Source organism: Chrysochloris asiatica, unplaced genomic scaffold (genome assembly GCF_000296735.1).
Source record: "Chrysochloris asiatica unplaced genomic scaffold, ChrAsi1.0 scaffold00092, whole genome shotgun sequence".
Lineage (NCBI taxonomy): Eukaryota > Metazoa > Chordata > Mammalia > Afrosoricida > Chrysochloridae > Chrysochloris > Chrysochloris asiatica.
Genome location: NW_006408610.1, coordinates 2,269,599 through 2,286,305, shown reverse-complemented (window position 1 = coordinate 2,286,305; position 16,707 = coordinate 2,269,599).

The following is a 16,707-nucleotide window of genomic DNA, read 5'->3' as shown; positions in this document are numbered from 1 at the left end:
CATTGATTCCTGATTCATGAAGGAAGGAGACAAAAGATTTGCCCAAAATTGGTGGTTCTGAGACCTGATCTCAGGTGTTTCACTCCAAGGTCTCTTTGTACTGGGTCTTCATCATGAGGACAGGGTTGAATGGAGCAGAGTTCTTGCATGAATGGGAAGCGGACTTTGGATTCCCTACTCTGGCTTTCCTTGACTTCTCCAGAGTTTGAGAGATATTGTCCAATCCACCGTTGCTCAACCCTCAGCCCAAAGTTGCTGAGGCTTTGACCAAACCCAGAGACCCAAAGACTCTAAACCTAAAAACTCCATCCCCAATTGCTGCAGGGCCCCTTTCCCTGGAAACAAGACAATTGTAAAAGGAGTCAGTTCACCAGACAAAGAGGCTGGCCACAGTTCCATCACCTCAGAATCTAAGGTGTCTTTACTTGCTGGAGTTACTCACCAATCCAGGACTCTGTCAACTTTGTATTTGTTTATTCTTCCTGGTATGGCTCTATGGGTTAATGTGCTGGACTGCAAGGTCAGTTTGAACCACAAGTCGCGGTTCAAGCTTACCACCCACTCCTCAGTGGCCTTACAGGGTCACCATGAGTCGACTTGATGGCACTTAAAAACAGCAACAACATTCTTTATTTGAAGCTGTTTGGAAAGTGAGACTTTAGGACTTCAAACCGTGGGGGTAGCACATACTTCAGAATCATTGCTTATTAATTCAGCATGACTTTAAGAAATCTAAACACCTAGGCACCATGTGGCCCCTTCTCTATAGAACGTAACTATTATCACTTATTATTGGTGTTAGGTGCCATCGAGTCGGTACGGACTCATAGCGGACACTATGCACAAAAGAACAAAACACTGCCTGGTCTTGCGCCAACCTTACAATCATTGCTATGCCCGAGTCCACTGCTGCCTCCACTGTGCCTGTCTGTCTCATCAGGGGTCTTCCTCCTTTTCTCCGACTCTCCACTCTAACAAGCATGATATTCTTCTCCTGATAATATGTTCAGAGAACTACCTGACCAACTAACTGAAAATGATCCGTATTTTTGCCCATTACAAAGAAAGGTGACCCAAAGGACATGTTTGGCCATCCTGGCTTCCAAGGAGTTTTCTAGCTGTATTATTTCCAACATGGATCTGTTTGTTCTTTTGGAAGACCATTATACTTTTAATATTCTCCTCCAACACCGTAACTCAAATGCATCAATTCATCTACGGTCTTCCTTAAGCACTGTCCAACTCTGACATGCATATGAGGTTATTGAAAATACCATGGCTTGGGTCAGGCACACCTTAGTCCTCAAGTTGACATCTCTGCCCTTCAACACTTTAAAGAGGTCTTGTGCAGCAGATTTGCCCAGTGCAATATGTCGCTTCATGTCTTGGCTGCTGCTTCCATGAGTGTTGATGGTTGATCTGAGCAAAATGAAGTCTTTGACAACTTCAATCTTTCTCCGTTTATATGGATGTTGGTTATTGGCCTAGTGGTGAAGATTTTTGTTTTCTTTACATTAAGATGCAGCCCATACCAAAGGCTATGCTCTTTGATTCATCAGCAAGTATTTTAAGTCCTCTTCACTTTCAGCAAGCAAGGTTGTATCATCTGCATATCGCAGGTTGTTCGTGAGTCTTCCTCCAATCTGGCTGCCATGTTTTTCTTCATAGACCCCAACTTCTTGGATTATTTGCTCAGTGTACAGATTGAGTAAGCATGGTGAAAAAATACAACCCTGGCACACACTTTTCCTAATTTTAAATGATTCAGTGTTCCCTTGTTCTGTTTGAACAACTTCCTCTTGATCTATGTACAGGTTCCTCATGAACACAATTAAGTGTTCTAGAATACTCGTTCTCTGCAATGTTATCCATAGCTTGTCATGATCTACGTAATCGAAAGTCTTTGCATAGTCAATAAAGTACAGATAAACAGCTTTTTGGTATTCTCTGCTTTCAGCCAAGATCCATCTGGTGTCAGCAATGATATCCCTCATTCCTCGTCCTCTTCTGAATCCAGCTTGAACCACTGGAAGTTCTCTGTCACTATTATCTTTAGCAAAAATTTACTTCCATGTGATATAAATGATATTGCCTGATGATTTTGCAGTCCTTTGGATCACCTTTCTTTGTAATGGGCAAAAATACGGATCATTTTCAGTTAGTTGGTCAGGTTGTTGTCTTCAAATTTCTTGGCATAGATGAATGAGTGCCTCCAGCGCTGCATCCATTTGTTGAAAGATTTCAATTTGTATTCCATTAATCCTTGGTGCCTTGTTCGTTGCCAATGCCTTCAGTACATCTTGGACTTCTTCCTTCAGGATCATTGGATCTTTTTCATATGCTACCTCTTGAAATGGTTAAACATCAACCATTTCTTTTTGGTAAAGTGACTGTGTATTCCTCCCATCTTCTTTTGATGCTCTCTGCATCATTCAATATTTTGCCCATAGACTTCTTCAGTATTATTAAGTCGAGGCTTATATTTTTTTCTTCAGTTCCCTCAGCTTGAGGAATGCTGAGCATGTTCTTCCCTTTTGATTTTCTAATTCCAGGTCTTAGCACATTTCGTTATATTTGACTTTGTCTTCTCTAGCTGACCTTTGAAATTTTCTGTTCAGCTCTTTTACCTCCTCATTTCATCCATTTGCTTTAGCATCTCTATGTTGGAGAGCAAGTTTCAAAGTCTCTTCTGACATTCATTTTGATCTTTTCCTTCCTTCTTATCTTCTTAACGACTTACTACTTTATCAAAATTGAGGCTTTTGTCATCTGTACTTAAGAAGGAACAGGTAGCACTTTTTCCAGATTTGGATGGCCAAAAACCGCCAAGTATACCTTGGGCCCCTTGATGTTAAGATTCCTTTGATTTCTTAGGCCAGTAGCTTCATCATTTGCCATATTTAGGTCAATTTGGTTTCTTTAGCTGCTTAACTCTTTGAATACCATCGTGTATGATTCGAGAGAAGGTGTTAAATGCCTCCATAGCATTTTCATGTTGCATTGTTTTTTGAGGTCACATACTAGAGATACAGCAGTGACGGAGGCCCGAGCACACAGTTGCCCCTCCACATGTGGAGAACTCTCTCTCCCATCCAGCAGAGCTTTCCCTTGGACACAACAGGTATGCCTCTCCCAAAGCTGCCTTTTTCCAATCAGGAAGACTCACTGCTTCACATTCTTCTCCTGCATGACCCCACCTTGGAAGTCTACCACTAAGGCTGAGGCCAAATCCGTCTCGGTCAAGCCTGTAAAATACTTACTCACCCTCCACGTGCACAGGCTCTGGTACTGCCCTTTCTTCTTCCATCCACGCCAACACTGGTCCCTACCACTTTCCCTACTGCACCCCATCTCCCAGTCCTTTATAAATCATCTCTGTTAGCCCACTTGTGGCCTCTTCCCTCTGCTTCTTTGCTGCTCCTAACAACTTTTATGGGAGTCCTGGTGTGGCGCTGTGGGCTAATGCATCAGACTGCAAAGTCGTTTGAACTGCAAGATCAGTGGTTCAATCTCAGCTTCTCCTTGGAAACCCTATACAGGGTCGCTATGGGTCAGAATCGACTTGACGGCACTTAACAACAACAACCTTTACCTCACTCTGGTTCTGAGACTTCTCTTTCTTGGGAGTCAGCTCCCAGCCCCAACCTGGTCTGTCCCCTCCTCTAGAAAACACCAATCTGCCCACTTACCATCCTGGGTGTGACTTCTAGAATAGTAGGAACTTGGGAGTCTGGGACCAGGATCCTGCCTGGACTGGATCCAGCCGGGCCTCTGGGGTCTGACTGGCTGACTCACACTGCTTAGCCCAGACAAACCTGCAGGGTCCAGGCCGACCCCTGCTGGATGCCCAGGGTTGCTATGGCGACCCTCTGCCAGCCTTCCCTACATGGAGACAATAGAAAAATAACAGGGAGCACTGTTTTATTCTGTGTCCCACCTGGGAGCCATTTAAGCCTCCCTGCTCCTTTTGACACGTAATAATTTTTTTTTTTCTGCTTTTAAGATTATCCTGAAATCTCACTTCCTCTTCTTCCCCCTCATTTCACATCTCTGTGGTGGAGCCTCTAAGAGCTTTGGGCCTTAAAATCAAACACATACCATGTACCATGCCACACATTGGGACCAGAACTCCTCTACCTCACATCCGACACCACTGTATGGTTAGTTTCCAAAGCACTTTACAGTTTGCAAAGACCTTACAGCCAATTTCATGCGGGAATCACCCTCCCACTTTTCAGATGAGAGAGCTGAGACTTAGGATGTAGGTGAATTGATCACAATCACCTGGTGTCTGAGTCAGCCTGCAACTAGGGCTTCCCAACACCTCTGTTCTACATTTTTGTAGTCAGCCCCCCAGGGTTGACAGAGTGGGGACATCTGCCCCATTCTCCCCTTGGCGGGCATCACTTCCCTTGTCCTGAGCAAGCCTGGGAATACTGTACCCAGGGGTAGGCGGTCAGTGAGAGCCCAGCTTGGTACAATGTCCAGAGCCCCAAAGTGCCCTCTGGGTCCCTTTGACCACTGTCCTCCAGCAAGAAATCTTCTCCAGCCCCAAGTGACCAAGCTCTGACCCCAGACACCGCAGCCACACTCCCCCGCCCCCAGCTTCTTTCTGCACCTCCCTCCCAGCTCAAAATCCTTCTCTCTTTTTTATATTGCACCCCTGGGTCTCTGCTCTCCCTGTCGCTGGGTAGAGCCTGCCCCACTATTTCTCCATTGGGATTTACCCAAATCTTCCGGTTCTGGTGACTAAATCCTATGTTATAGATTCACATGGCTCTTTACCTCAAACCTTACATTTATACGGAACATTTACCTTGCCATTGGCCACACATATACATTTCCATCAACCAAACATACGTATTTTTATAACATCCTCTGTCTGACCGAAGAATGGACATTTACACTGAGCATAGGTTTGCTTTGAATTAGAAACATTTGCATAGGCCACGCATTAGATTCAGAAGAAGCCTGGAAATCCGTTTCTAAAAAGTAGTCAATGAAAATCTCTTGGATCACAAGAGACTGTTGTCCAATAAGGTTGGAAGACACTCAGAATCCACAGTGCCCTCAAGCATACCAACAGTGGTGAAGATGGCCCAGGATTAGGCACATTTTTTCTATGTTTTACTTGGGGTAGCCATGCGCCAGAGCCAGTTCAATGCCAGTGAACAACAAAATGTCAGCCGAAACCTTCCCAGTTATCCTGACTGTGGGTGCAGCTTTAGAGGAGGCCCTGGTCTTACAGGTCTTACAGACTGTTCACTCACTCCCATGGGTAGTCCAAATGATCTCACTTGGATTGGAGTAGTGGGGGTCATTCTCTGGATGTGAATTAAAGGTGCTTCCCTAACTTTGAACTTGGGATTACACAGATGGAGACCTACAATAGCTCACAAGGTACTGAGAACACACCCTCCCACCCCCACCACCCCACAGCTTTATGGGGATGCTTCAAGGTATGTGCGTGTGTGCAGGACTTCTGGGGCTGCTGGGGCATGTAAAATATCAGGTTTGAGGCCTAGGCCTAGGCTCCTATTGTCTCAGTTCTTGTGTCCTCTGTTTGGCAGAGGAGTAGGAGTAGGAGGCAAGCAGCTCAGTGGATTGCGGAGGAAAATGGGCCTACCTGAGGTTTCCAGCCTTGGAACATGGGGTGAGCAGGGGGTAGTCCTTGCAAAGGTTCAGCTGGTCACTCATTTGTTGCTACCCAAACCTCGGCCTGTCCAGTCTCCCTCTTTCATAGCAGAGTCTCTGAGGCTCAGAGAGGAAGGAGGCTTGTTTGAGGTCACATAGCAGGGCAGGCGCTGAGCCAGACTAGGCCTGGAGGCTTGTACTCCATAGCTACAGGTCAGGGTCAGGGTTATGCCAGGTCATGCTGTGATTAGAACTGCTATTTAATGTCCCCTTGACAACAACAATCTACTTGGGGGTAGAGGCCAGCTTTGGGGTGAGAACGTCAACAAGTGTGGGTTCAAATCTTAGCACTGCCATTTTTCAGCCATCTGGAGGGTTAGGAGGCAGTTGGCAGAATAGTCATGTGTATAGTTGCACCGATGGATATTACAGCTTTAACAATCCATGTGTATGACCTTGGGTAAGTGACTTCCCTCCTTGAGCCTCAGTTTTCCCTTCTGCAAAATGGGGCCAGTAATAGACTCCTGTGAAGATGGCACAGGGCTGGGCAATACTTCCTTCTACTATACATGGGGTTGCCATGAGTCAGAGCCAACTCAATTGCAACTAACAATACATTAGTCTAGAACTTTCTAGGCCACTGTAACTGCCTCATAGGTTTATCTCAAGGACTGGATGAAATACTGCATGCAAGCACTGTGCCTGGTAAGCAGAAAGTGTTCCTTAAACCCTAGCTCTTACTGTGAATGTTAGTATTATTATATCTGGGTGACCTTGGGTCTCCATCTCACCATCTCTACCAGTGGGGTTAATGATGAGACTGTGGCCCCAGATGCCCACATCTGGAGCTCAAGTTCTCCCCCACTTAGCACCCTCTCCTGGACTGCCTTCTCCTAGATATGCCTAGATCTCCCATAACAGAACTCAGAGAAGGAAGGAAGGTGTCAAGGAAATAAATATCTTGCTGTCCACCCATACGTAAGCAATGGTGGCATAAGTTTTCATAGAGAGGGGAATCTGCAAAGTAGTCAAAAAAAATTTCCTTGGTGACTCCAGCAGCCCAGCTGTTCTCGTTCAGGAAAAGTGCTGAGGACTGAAAATCAAGGAACAATGATAGAAAGACACAAGGAAAGAAGAGAGGGAGAGGGAAGGGGAGGGAGAAAGTGGGCTGGGATAGTAGAGGAGTACGAGGTTTTGACCTGGGCTTTTCCAGGCTGCCTGGAACAGCATTCTGCAAGGCTGACTGCAAGCCAGCACCTGCTCCAAGCCTCCAGCCCACATGTACCTGGGTTCAATGGCAGCTCTAATGAAAGATCAGCTGTGATCATTAGCATTGTAACTGTATTTGTGAGTCTCCCTGCTCCAGCTTCAGAGATGGGTGGTTTCTTTGGCCTTTTAGACACAATGACTCGTCATCAGTGAGTCTAAAGCCATCTAGGTGCTCGGGAGGGAGACCCTGGAGAGGAATTTCTAGACTCCTGCTTAGCCTCTGGCCATATTCTGCCTCTGACCCCATGCTGGACAGTTGTGACAACTCAGTGGACCTGGCTCATGCCTCACCCTGTCTAGCCTCCACACCTTTGGACCTCCCATCCCTGGGCTTCATCTTTCTGCCCCCTGGCCTGTGCTCTGGATGACAGGGACCTGGGCCCTTTCAGCTCTAACTTCCTAGTGTGCCTGTCAGAGTCAGGAGAGCCCAGCCTGAGAACCTCATGCTTATGGGGCCTGCGGCTCTCATCCAGCCAACTCCTCGATTCCCACCAGTGAAGCCACTGTGGGGAAACCACCCTCCTGGCTTTAGGGTAAATAGTGCTAATTTCCCCCTACCATGCCTCCACCCAGCCCTGGGCCCTCCCTGGTGCCTCTCCACTCGTCACCTTCTCTGTGCAGAGTCAGCAACTCATTTCTCTATCATCTTGGGCAAGTTACGGAGCCTCTCTGTGCCTCTGTTTCCTCACCTGTAATATGGTGGTGCTGAGGGTTAATGAGCTAGACTGCAAGGTCAGTTTGAACCAGAAAGTCGGCGGTTCAAGCTCACCAGCCATTCCTTGGAAGCCCTGTGGAAACCCTATACAGGTTCGAACCGACTCAACGGCATTTAACAATAGAGCCTTCCTCAAAAGGTGCTTTGAGTCTGAAACAAGTTAATGCCTGTGTTACAGGCCACCCCTCCTGACTCAGGAAGTGATAAGTCTTTATTATTTCCCCAGGGCCTGGGGTGGGAGTTGGCTTCCAGTGTCTGGTTGTCATTCAGGACCAACAAAGCTCCCGTGCTTCCTGGGTGCTCTGGGGACCAAGAAGCCGCAGAAACTCCATGAAGATCATGTTATGATGCAGCTTGAGGCATTGGGGCTAGAGATGGGAGAATACGAGAGAATGTCTGGGACTAGGAAAGGTTGCCCTCAAACCTTGGCCCAATACAGGTTCATATTCTGTTCCCAAGAAAGAAGGCTGGCTGGCCTCTTGACTCTCCTGGAAGTAGTGGACACACCAGGTTTCTGCCTGTGCTCTGCCCACTCACGGATTTGTGACCTATATTCAGGTACAAAGAGGAAGCAAAGAGAGCCGCCCCTCCCTCCCCCAATTCCCTGCTACTCTCCGTTAGCTGTAAGCTGCGACCTGGTCTCCTCACCCCTTTTCTCCTCCCCACATCCACCTTTCCCCAACTCTTCTCTCTTGGTTGCCATGACAGCGGGGTGCAGGAAAGCAGGGCTCCATGTGGAGACAGAACCAGAGTGTCCCCACGTGTGTGCTTGTCTCCCCAAGCACACGTGCACATGCCCAGACCTGCTGTGGGTGGTAGGTGATGGGGCATTGCATGTGTGGGCGAGGTCCCTTCTGGGCTGAGTGCTTGTACCACACACATTTCCTCGACATGCAACTAGAACGCAGCCGACGCAGTTAGTGTTGCTACTGAACACGGACTGGTGGCTGGAAGCGTGGGCCTGGGGACTGTGGGTGTGTTTGACCCCATGGTGGCTGCATGTCTGTCCCCATCACATCCCTACCAGGCTCATGCTGAGACCCCTTCACCACATCCTCTTATGTCACCCCATCATGAGGCGGGCAGAGTAGGCAGTCCTACCCTCATTGTGCAGCTGGGGACCCTGAGGTCCGTTCATGCACTTGCTCATTCACTGGATTCCCCCTGGGCTGTCAGCCAAACTGAGGTTCTGCTGAGACCTCCTGATTCCAGTCCGGAGTCCCACTGGGGCTGCCGGAGGGGCATTTGGGATTTGATCCTCCTGGGCGCTCTCCCCTTCCAATTCCAAGGGGAGAATGATCAGCAAGGTCTTTAGCCTTGTTTTTGTTTCATCTTCCGCTCCCAAAGCTGACAACCAGCTGAAGGGAAGGCCAGCAGCCCTTCTGAAGTGGTCCTGCATGCGTCTCAGGTGGTAAGATGTGTGCAGGATACAGAGTAACAGCATGCACACATGTGGTAACAATTTAGGCAGCAGCCCTGCATCAGGATCTACCTGCCTGGGGAGGGGAGGATGAACAGGAGTTGCCTTGAGTCTGTTGGCGATGCTTCCCCCACTTCAGACAGAAGCTGGCAGTTGTCCTTAGCCACGTGACATGCACATACCTCCCTTCTTTTCTTCTGGTGCATTGAGTTAAAGGCCCCTACCAGGTTCAAGCGGGAAGTAGAGCTTGGCATAGTGGTTCACCTATCTGCCGACTGTATGGGCTGGTCTTGGGAGACAGACAATGAGAAGAAGGCCTCAGCATCCCACTTCCCACTGTGTGTCCTGTGGTCCTCTCTGGCCCCAGCTTCCCAGGGCTTTGATGTCTGAAGTCCTTGCAAGCTGGCAGGCCTGGGCCTCTCTTCTCTTGATTCTTGGTTCTTGATTTGGGAGATGCTCTTTGTGGGTGTGGTGCTGTAGGATTAGCATGGATCTGTGAACCATAAGGTCGGCAGTCCAAACCCTCCACGGAAACACTATACAGGGTCGCTATGAATACAACAACAGCTGTTGTGGGGTGACTTGGGTAGGGTACATGGAAGGAGAGTGCTTGGGTACTGGGGGAGATGGGGCAAGTCTTTTGAGTCTCTGGGAAATTTCCTGAGGACACACCAGGTCTTGTCCCCCTGTCTGATGAGGCACCAGGAGGGTGCAGGTATTTATGGCTGGTTTTCACACCCCAGCAGGTGGTGTAAACGCACTGCATCTGAGTGTATGCACCCATATTGTGGTTTGAGAGTGTGGGAACTCGCCCATTGTCTGGGGCCTTCTATACCTTGAGTTGCCAGCCTGAACCACAGCATTTAGTCCATGGAGAAGCTCCCACCTGAGGGTCTCCATCCAACACCAAACCTCTGTGACTGCCACTGGGGCCAGGACTGGCTGCTGGGCCTGGCTCCACCAGGGCAGATGACCTCCCTGCTGTGAAATGGGCATAGTAGCTCCTTCAGCATGTTGGTGCTAGAGGCTCAGAGGACACCCGTGCTTGTTCATCAGCTCCCAGAGTGATCAGTGAGGGCCAACTGTGGTTCTGCCTGCTGGGAGGCCTCTTTCCTGTCCTTCCCAGGGCCTGGGTAGTGGGTCCTCTTTGTTTTCCCGGTGTCACTTGTACCAGCACCAATGCCACCCTTGTTTCCTAGATAACAGAATCGCCATAGGTGTCAGGCCCAGAAGCAGCAGGGAGAAGCTCAGGTCTGCCATTGGTGCCCTTGAAACCAGAATACCCCCTTTGTCTGCCTGTCCCCAAGCTCTGGTCAGCCATGTTGTGGGGTTGGACTTCCTGTATAACCTGGGAATAGAAGGGGTGGAGTGAGAGTCTGTGGCCCAGGTAGAGACCATAGCTGCCTTCTTCTCTAGCACAGGCAGGAAGTCCTAAAGGGGTTTGGGTTTTGTCTGTAAACTGATGGGCCTTGGAGAGTGGACGGAGGAGTCTCACCTTGGCCTCCAGTTCTATCCCCAGGGTTCTGGGTCTCCCTTAGCCTGTGGACAGCCCTGTTCTTCTGTGTAGTCTGGCCCAGCAACCTTCCTGCTTGCCTTTCCTCCCCAGCTCCCATTAGTGGCCTGGGGCCCATTGGCAGGTCTCCAGTCTGCCTTGCCCTCCCCTGATGCTCTGAGAGGGGAGAGAAGAGAGAAAGACTAAGAGATGAATTGATGCTGATGTCCGGCCAGCCTACCCCAACGAGTGCATACTCCACCCAGCTCTATGTGGCAGCTGGTGACCACACCCCCTGTACCATTCAGGGAGGTACAAGTTTTGGGTATGTTCCAGCTCCTCCGCATATGACCTATGCACCCTGAAGGAAGTCCCAAGGAACCAGAGTAGAAACCCTTCAGGATGCCTATGTTCCTCTCTAACCTTGCCACCCTGGCTGTCACTGTAGGGACGTGCCCTAGTCACCCCACCCTATCCCAGCAGGCAGGTGCCCAGGCACGTGGAACTCTCAGGCTGGAAGGGAGCTCCCAGGAGCGCCTCACTGCCGCTTTGTCAGCTCTCCCATCCCAGCCGTCACAACACAGTACCGCAGGTGCCCGTGTGAGTCCTGCCTCCTCTGGGAGCTGAGTCCAACTGGCTGTAGGGAGAGGCAGGAGGCCCTGGCCTGTGCTTTTAGCGCTGACTTGTGCTCTCTGTGTATCTGCACCACAGGCCCCCGTGGGACAGATGAGGGCTACACAAGGGGTGCAGGGAGAAGCCCCAGGAAAGGAACCCCCACCCAAAGCCCATCTGATAGGAACTTTCAGGCTTTCCTCCTCTCCTCTGGAAGAAGGAAGTTGCTCACTGAATTAATGCTCGAATGGAGCATTGCAAGACTGGAGAGGAGCCCAACTGCTCCCTGGATGGCGTTGGGCAGGTGATGGAGAGGGGTCTAGCCACCTACCCAGGGTTCCTGCTCTAGGCCCAGCTGGTTCCCCTTTGCCTTGTGTGGCCTTTGGCACAGCTGGGCCCACCATAAGCCCCAAGTGTCCAAATCACCTCCTTGCAGGGCCTCTAGTTCCCAGGACACCTCTCTCTGTTTGCAACTCTGCTTCTGAAGTCCAGCCTCCTTTTTCCTCCTCTGCTTCCCGGGGGTGGAGGTTCCCTGTGCATGGTGGAGCCTTGGATGGGCCATGCCATGGCCACTCTGGGCCTCAACCCTGTGTGCTGGACACCCCCCAATTATTCCCCTCCCCTCTACCCACTAATATGTTGAGCTCAGGCCTTAATGGGGCATAACTAGAGTCTGGCACAGGGAAGCCTCATTAGGCTTGATCTAATTAGAAGTCTCTGTGAGATTGGGGGTGAACAGGGGCAACAAGAGGCTGTGTCCTGTTCCTGATGTCCTACTGTGCACCAGCAATGTCACATACATAGACTCCTAGGACCCAACCTTCCAAGGTAGGTATGATTATCCCCAGATAATATGAAAGAAAAGCAGCTCAGAGAGGGTAGGTAGCTTGCCCAGGGTCACACAGCCAGCAGGTATTGGGATGTACATTCTGTGTCTAGCCCATTTGCCCCAACTCCCACCCACCCACCTCAGTATATCAGGCTGGCAAAACCTCAGAGCTCTCTACGCTCCTATAACCTTGTCCAGCGTCTGCTTACACACCACAGTGATGGGGAGCTCACTGCCCTGTGTCTAGATAGTCCTGACCCCAAGCCTCTCTGTCTCTGGACCTTCTCTCTCTCAAAGCATCGTATAAATCTAGAGTGGGTCATGATGGTGGATGGAGAGGAACCAGCCAGTCTCTGTCCATACCCACCCCTCGTCCATCTCCCTCTGTAATCACGGTAGGTGTTGGGGGAGCCAAAGCAATGCCAGGCAGCAGGCCGCTCCTTTGTTAGTCTTAGCTAACAAGCTGTTTATGGGTGTGACATGACACCTGCTTTCTTTCTTATAACTTCAATAATTTGTGGACATATTAGTGGCAAGGCGGCCGGCCTGGGTCCCAGCCAGACGGGACAGGGCGATGCAGCCCGGTGCCTCTGCCAATATTTATTCTCTTCCACCATCAATTACTAAGGAGCCCGCCTTCGTTTCTGTACGTAATTACATGCACCGTTAGGGTTCGAACTCCCCTGAGCTTAATCCCTCTGGAGAGGACTGAACTGGCATGGGGACCCAGCCAGTGGAGAATGAAGCCGGCAGCCATGCTACTGGCCTAGACACGGTTCAGGAGAGAGGTGGTGGCAGCCTAGGCCCTCCCCCTCTTCTCGGCCAAGTGGGACCAGCTTGGCCAGTGCTGGCCTTCCTTGGGCCAACCATATCTCTCCCCAGTTCCAGAGTTGGGCCTTTGCCCCAGCTAGTCTCTCTGTTTGGGCACCGTCTTCCTGCCACCTCTCCCTGCCTCCTGTACACTGGGCTCGAGCTGAATGCGGCACACCTTCATGTTTCAGCTCAGCTGCCCCCACTCCTACCCCCCGCCCCAGATATCTATCTTGATTCCCTAGTGCTTGCCCCACTGTGACCTCAGCCTGGATCATATGGGTGTAGGGCCTTACACACGAGATCATGGGTCTTTGAAAGACAGAGAAGGCCATAGTGGATGTTTGTTGAATGAATGAATGAATGAATGAGTAGATGGATGATGGATATCTTCACCTGCCTCAGCACCTGCCCTCCTCCTCCAGGAAGCCTATGCTGATTGCTCCAGCTACACACATCTCACCCTCATCCCAATTCCTTCACACCCTCCTGGTCTGGGTTGGGATCCCCATAGGGTGACAGGGACTGGGTCCTCCATCTATCCATCTTGGTGGTCCTTCTTGGCTGAGCACCAAACAGAGGTCAGATCAAGATAGAGGATAAAGCTCTGCTGTATGACATGGGGATGTTGCTCAGCCTCCCTGATCCTGTTTTCTCTTTGGCAAATGGGGATAATAACAGCCCCTACTTTACTGGGTTGCAGTTGAGGCTTCTGTGAGATCATTTATAAAAGCATCTAATACACGGCCCAGCATGTTATACGTGCTCAAGTGATATCCCCTAACCTCAGCTGTTGCCTGTGAACTGAGTCCATGTAAAATTGAACCAAACTGAATTGTGTTGAAGTGAACCCTCTTATACACACCTTCACTTGTCCACATTTCCTTGTTTTTCATCTCCTCTGTGATGTAGCCGACACCAGGGCTCAAGAGGGCTCTGCAGATATTCCAGATTGATTCATTAAGACTGCCCCAGCATCTCATGAAAGGGGGAAGGTGAACTGACTTCTTTCCTACTACAGAGAAATAGACCGAGGCCAGGAGAGTAATGTGGTTTCCCCCACGGAGTAAAGTGGCCTCCCCCAGGAATACCTTCCTAGAGACCTGTGCCTCAGTTTCCTTGTCTAAAAGGAGATCATAGTATAAGGGGGATCCCCGGGGTTGTTGAGAGAATTAATGAGTTGCTACAGATAAAGCACTTAGAACTGTGCCTGCTCTTGGTAAACACGCAGGGTGCAGGGGTCAAGGTAGGTCTGACTGCTACTTCCCTGCCCTTCTTCCCATAGGTAGCACTTCCAAGGAATTGGTGTTGATCATTCTCATGCATGTTTGTTTTTCTAAAATTAATATCTCATTGTGTTTGCAGTAAAAGTTTACAGCTAGTAATTTGTGTAGAAATAGTTGGCTTCATTTAACTATTCCTACACAAATTATTTAGTGGTATTGGTTACAGTTTTCACCACATGTCATCCTCATTCGTTCTGCTCTGGTTGTACCTGCCAGTACTCTAGTTTCCCTGCCCCTCGCCTTCTCATCTTTACTTTGGAGTATGACCATCCGGTCTCATATGCTCATAGATGTCTCATGCATGTTTTGACACTTTCCCTATATATGTGGGTACCCATACACAGTTGATTGTTTTGTTTTGCTTTGCTTGATTTTAATACATAAACAATATCACCTTTCACATATCTCAGGGTTTTTCATTGTGGCCATGAGTTCATTCTGACTAGATCATCCTTTGTTCCGTGCTGTGTGATAGTCCATTGTATGATTGTTCTCCATTCTGTGTGTATCTTCTTCCCCTGATGGGCGTTTAGAGCTTTTCTAAGCATGCGTTCTCACTAACGATGTCACTGTAACCTGTCCTGTACTCTCCTGCTTGTGCACGTGTTTCTCAGGGTCTGTATCCTGAGAAAACTTTTGGGTCCTAGAGTCAACTTTAAGGAATCCTGGTGGTGCAGTGGTTAAGTGTCTGACTGCTAACTGGAAGGTCAGCAGTTCGAACCCACCAGAGGCTCTGCAGGAGAAAGGACCGGGCAATTTACTTTCATAAAGATTTACATTGTTGTTGTTGTTATGTGCCATGGAGTCGGTTCTAACTCATAGAGACCCTGTACAGTGTTTCTGAGGCTGTAAATCTTTACCAGAGCAGAAAGCCTCATCTTTCTCCCACAGAACAGCTGGTAGTTTCGAACTGCTGACCTTGTGGTTCACAGCCCGATTCGTAACCACTACGCTACCAAAGCTACAGCCTAGGAAACCCACCCTATGGGGCAGTTCTGTTCTATCTTATAGGGTCCCTGAGTCAACTTTACTAGCTAAACTACCAAGTAGCTGTCCAAGGTACCACGACCACCATCCCTACCCACTGGACACTTGGCCTACATATTTCATTACTCATAGCCACATTGAAAACAAGGAATTTCTGTGCCCAGTTCACAGACAGGCATCTATTAATGGCCTATTGCTGCATAAAAAAATCATGCCAAAAGGTAGTAGTTTAAAATAACCAACCTGGGAATCCAGGTTCATCTTAGACATGGGGGTGGGAGAGAGGACCAAGCTCAGGGTCTCTCACAAGGCTGTGATCAAGGTGCAGCCAGAGCTGTGGTCATCTCAAAGCTCACCTGAAGGAGGATGTGCTTCCAAGCTGGCTCACATGGCTACTGGCCCATCTTAGGAGCTCAGAGGCTATTGGCTAGAGCTATTAGTTCCTTTCCAAGGGGCAGCTCACAGCATGGCAGCCTGCCTTCCTCATAGTTAATAAGCAAGAGTGGGAGGAGAGCCCCAAAGCAGAAGCCACAGTCATTTTTAAACCAATTTCAAAGTGACACCCCAAAATGTCTGCCATATTTTACTCATTAGAAGCAAGTCAGTTAGTCCCATCCACACTGGGGAGAGATGGTGGGGTGGTGGGGAGGGGGTTACACAAGGAGAGGAGGATACCTGGAGACAGGGATCATTGTAGGCCATCTTAGAGGCTGCCTATCACAGGATAAGTGAGACTCAGAGAGGTGAAGTGACTTGCCCAGGGTCACACAGCAGTTAGAAACAGAGCCAGGACTGGAACTCAGACTACTTAGCTCTGAAGCTGGACACCTTCCGAGCCGCCACACTGCCTTTGACTTAAGTTAATAACAGGTTCTGACTTAAGTTAATAAACAAGTCTCCGACACAACAGAACTCAAGACAAGCGCTTAATGAATGGATTTGCTAATAGTGCTGCCTGTTTGCACACATTAGCTCAAGTTCCCCCTGACGTGATCCGTGGGGACAGCTGAGCTCAGGCTCTCAGAAGCAGTAGCTCTGCCAAGCCCCAGAGCCCAGATTCCCAAAGAGCTGTGGAGTGGTCTCTAACTACAAACAGCCCCTTCTATTTGCTTTTTGGTTCTGCACCAAACAACTTCATCATTTGAAGTATGTATTTTTTCTTTTAATGGGCTGTACAGTTCTTTTTCCTACTAAGGAATGCTGACTGTAGCTCATGAAAACTCAAGGTTAGGAACATCAGGGACCCCTTGGAGGGGATGCACAGTAGACAGGGCTGGCTGCTGTTATTGAGTGGCCCCAGATGAATCTCCTGCTACCCAGCCACTGTGACCACAGCAATCAGGCCACCAGGCTCAGTAGGGCTGCATGGTAAGTCTGAGTAAGGGCCAGCCCTAGGACCTTCTGTCTGGTCTCCAAGAGCCTCTGACCTCCCCTGTGCACCAGGATTCCACATAGGAGAGGCTGCTAGCTACAGTACTTTTAGATAAGCGGGTGTCAGTGATACTGGCCAACATTCCAGGTGAGGGAAGCAAGAGTTGAGCATTCACAAGGACCCCTGTCCCCCGCCCCCAAGCCCCAGTCTCCTCCTTCAAGGGAGTCAATTGGCACTTCCTGATAAATGGATTTTTGTCAGGTTTAATTTGTACACAGCAG